The sequence below is a fragment of the Carcharhinus amblyrhynchos genome, unplaced genomic scaffold (assembly GCF_965287045.1).
Source record: "Carcharhinus amblyrhynchos unplaced genomic scaffold, sCarAmb.v2.hapA chromosome_1249, whole genome shotgun sequence".
Classification (NCBI taxonomy): domain Eukaryota; kingdom Metazoa; phylum Chordata; class Chondrichthyes; order Carcharhiniformes; family Carcharhinidae; genus Carcharhinus; species Carcharhinus amblyrhynchos.
The window spans coordinates 1-4,490 of NW_027650989.1; positions in this window are offsets into that span (position 1 = coordinate 1).

The window sequence follows — 4,490 nt, forward strand, 5'->3', positions numbered from 1 at the left end:
GTTAAATATCATCTGCTCTACCCTATATCATCTATATTTCTGGTCAAGTTTCTCTGCTATGATCTTCAACCTTCTCAATCCCATGTCAAAGGCTTTTCTAGAATCCATATAAACTACATCTACTGTCCTTCCCTCATCACATTTTTGAAAAATTCTACCAAATTTGGTAGCCATGACCTCCCTCTGACAAAGTCAAGCTGACTATCTCCAATCTGCCCATGCCTTTACTCAAATTCAGATTAATTCCTTCAGAATTTTATTTAATAGTTTCCCTACCACTGATTGTCCGCTAGCCCCTGACACTTCCGCCATGGCCAGAGAGGAACTAAAAAAAATTGTCAGAGCCCCTGCAATTTCCTACCCAGGAATTGTAGCCTAGGATGTAATTCATCTGAGCCTGGGAATTTGTCCATTTTTAAGCTTCCAATAATTCCTCACTTCCTGTCAAACTGCTCAAGGTCCACAGTCCCTTTTTCTTGAATTCTGAACCCATGTTCTCCTTTTCTTGAGTGAAGACCGATGAGAAGTATTCATTTTTAAACACCCTTCCAATGCCCTGTGGCTTCATACAGATTGTCCCCCTGGTCTCTAATGGGCCCTACTCTTTCCCTGGCTAAATTTCTTTCCCCTTAATGCATTTATATATCTTGGGATTCTCCCTAATTTTATTTGCAAGTTTTTTTTCCATGTCCCTTAAGTTCCGTCATACACTACGCACTTTCCATATTCCTCAGGGTTGCAGTTGAATTGCTCCCTTTTGGATTTGCTAAAAGTCTGTCTCTTCTTCCTCATCCAGTCCAGAATTGTCCTAGACATCCAGGGTCCCCTGAATTTATTGCTCTTACATTTCACCCTATAGGGTACACATTGGTCCTATACTCTTCCCAATTTCTTTTTGAATGCCACCACCCCGCACCTGCCCGCCCCCAACCCCAACCACCACATTGCAGGAAAATCTACAAGTTGTTCCTAGCCAACTTTAGTCAGATTTGGCCTTATTTTAATAAAATCTGCATTCCCCCAATCCAAAGCCATCTTTCTTCTTGTCCATAAGTAACTAGAAGTATGTTGTGGTCATTGTCACTAAAATGCTCCCCCCACTGAATACTTGGAGGACTTCATTCCAGCAAATCAGATCCAGTACTGCTCCATCCCTTGTTGGGCCTTCAACCTATTGATACGCTAACCTCCCCTGAATATATCAAGAAATCTGCCCCTCTAAACTCTATGCTGCAGAAGTTGAAATCCCTTATTATCCGATTATTATTCTTAGATCTCAATGAACTGTATATTTGCTCCTCTATTTCCCACTGACTCCTAGGGGGCCTATAAATACACTCCAGTAATGTGACTGCCCCTTTATATCCTAAGTTCTACTATCAAAGCCTTGTTTGAAGACCCTTCCAAGACATCAGGTGTAATCTTATCAATATAAAATTCTGTGCATCATAAAAGTCTGAAAACTGGAGTGTTTAATACTGATTTTCATTTTAGAGAGATTGGTTGTGCAATCTTCCCACACTTAATTTTTTTTTGACAGACGGGAGATTGGTGCCAGCACTGGGGTGGTGGTGGAGTGGAGTCGATATGCGCACTGATACAGCCAACTTCAGAGTGCTCAGCAGCCATTGTGCAGGTGTCCTGATCTTGCTGAGAACTGACAGACCTCCCATCACACGTCACACCCCATGGACATCAGCCTCGCCTATCATCTGCAACAGTGTAAACCCCACTCTGCCCCCAATAACAACATAGAACATAGAATCCTACAGTGTAGAAAGAGGCACTTTGGCCCATCGAGTCTGCACCAAACACAATCCCACCCAGGCCCTACCCCCATATCCCTACATATTATACCCACTAATCCCTCTAACCTCCACTACCCTTGGCACTAAAGGGCAATTTCTTAGCATGGCCAATCAACCTAATCCGCACATCTTTGTACTGTGGGGAGGAAACTGGAGCACCCGGAGGAAACCCACGCAGACACGAGGAGAACGTGCAGACTCCACACAGACAGTGACCGAGCCAAGAACCGAACCCAGGACCCTGCAGCTGTGAAGCAGCAGTGCTAACCACTGTGCTACCGTGCCACCCCATGCAGCACGGTAGCAACATGGGTTGCGAGCCTCCCAATGCGACCTCCTCTGCAATCCACCCCTGCATGCGATGCTGCTGCACCCCCCTCAATTACTACCTTTACCGATCTCCAACACTGCACCCCCCCCCCCCCCCCCCCCAACTGCATACCCCATCATAGCCCCACACTCAACTTTTGTCACTGCCTGGTGGGCACTACCAGGTTCCAATGCTTGATGGACACTGCCAAGCCATGCCCCCAACCATCTGGGCCTCCAATTCCCCTGGCACTCAATGACCTCTTCCTGGCTTGCCCTGATCAAATGGCACAACAGGCTGGTAAAATCATGGCTCCTTATTGCAGTAATTGATTCCTTAATTGATGGTGCAATACCACCACCTGTTTTGCCTGAAGATCCTTTACCATGGAATGTTGAGTTATTAGTCTTGCCTTTCCCTCAACCATGTCTCTATAATGGCAACAATATCACACTTCCATGTGTCAATCCATGCCTTTAACTCATCAGTCTTGCGTATTCCTAGCATTAAAGTAAAGACCATCCAGCCTTGCCTTATTCTCTTGACCCTCAACATATCTGAACTCACTTGGACTTGCTTCCTTTACTTTCGCATGATGTATTTCTATTTTGTTATGTCCTCTCCCACTGCCAAGCTAGTTTAAACCCACAAGGATGTTGGCCCCACCACGCTTCAGGTGCAGACTGTTGCATTTGTACATGTCCCATCTTCCCCAGAAATGGCTCCAGTGATCGAGGAATCTAAAATCCTCTATCCTGCACCAACTCTTGAGCAAACATTCATATGCCGTATTTTTCAATTTCTATATTCGTTAACACATGATACTACGAGTAATCCAGAGATTTCAACCTTAGAAGTCTTGCTTTTTAATCTATTGCCTCGCTCCCTGAATTCTTGATGCAAGACCTCATTCTTACTTCCTCATCTTCCTTCAAAATTGGCAAGAGTAGTTCTAGTGGCAAATGGAGACATTTTTGTATCTAACTTCCCAATTGTGTTCATGGAGGAAACTCTAGGCCATGGTCTAACACAATGGATTTGATCTACTTTGCAGCTCAACTTGACAGTTGAACATACTCCAGTTCCAAAGGGTAAAATAGTAAGCTTAAAATGAGGTTTTACATCAACTGTAATATATTTTAAACATGTCAGTTTCCATGTGTACACTGACAACACCCAGCTCTACTTTACCTCCCTCCACTGTGTCTCAACTCTCAGGCTGTTTGTTCAACATCCAATACTGAGCGAGTAGTAATTTCTTACAATTAAATACTGGGAAGACTGAAGCCATTGTTTTTGGTCCACCATGACCAAAACCTCCATTCCCTAATCACCAATTTCACCCTTCTGAGGCTTGATCAGATTGTTCTGATCCAAAGATGAACTCCCTTCAGAAAGGCTATTTCCACTTCTAATATAATCCATTTTCACCTTTGCTTCAGCTTCATTGCTGCTGAAACTCTCATCTTAGAATAGTCTAATTGAAAAGTAACTAACACATTCCTAGCTGACTTTCCACATTCTCTGTGAAAGCTTTGAGATCATTCAAAATTCTGCTTTGTGATTCCTTAATCAAACCAAGTCCTGTTCACACCTGTGCTTACTGACCTACATTAACTCCTGGTTTAGCAATGGCTCCACTTTAAAATTCTCATCCTTGTTTTCAAATCCTTCCAAGGCCTCATTTCTCCCTATCTAGAATTTTCACCCCCAAAACCCTCACATATCTGCACCACTATGATTCTGATCTCCTGACCATCCCTGTTTTAATCACTCCAGCACCAGCGACCGTGTCCTCAACTGCCATGGCTTTAAGCTCCAGAATTCCCTCTTGAAATTTCTCTGCAGCTCTACTATATTTTCCTCCTTTAAGACATTCCATAATCCTACTTTGACTAAGCTTTTGGTTGTCTAGGGCAGCAGTCTTCAAACTCCAATCTGGATGTGGCCCATAGTTTGGAGACCCCTGGTCTAGGGCATAATTTTGCCAGCCATGCATGCCCCAAAACTAAAAATGCTGCCTGAGGTCAACAGACTTTCCATGGCCTCCCCCGCCTCACCAATTTCCTGTGGCGAGTATAATGGGAGAATGTGCCCGCTTTTCTAATGTGTCCGTCATACTTGTTTTATAATACTCCTCTGAAGGACCCAGGGGCATTATATCACATTAAAACACTTCATAACACCAACTGCTGTCATGTGCATAAGAATTTAGAATCACTAACTGATTGGTACAAACAATCACCAAACTAATTTAAGTTGCATTTCTAACATTAAAGCTTTTGCCTCATTTTGCAATGTCTGCTTTAATAATATGGTAAAGTAACCATTTTTTAGGGGAAAAAGGGAGACCAATTGCAATCAAATTACGA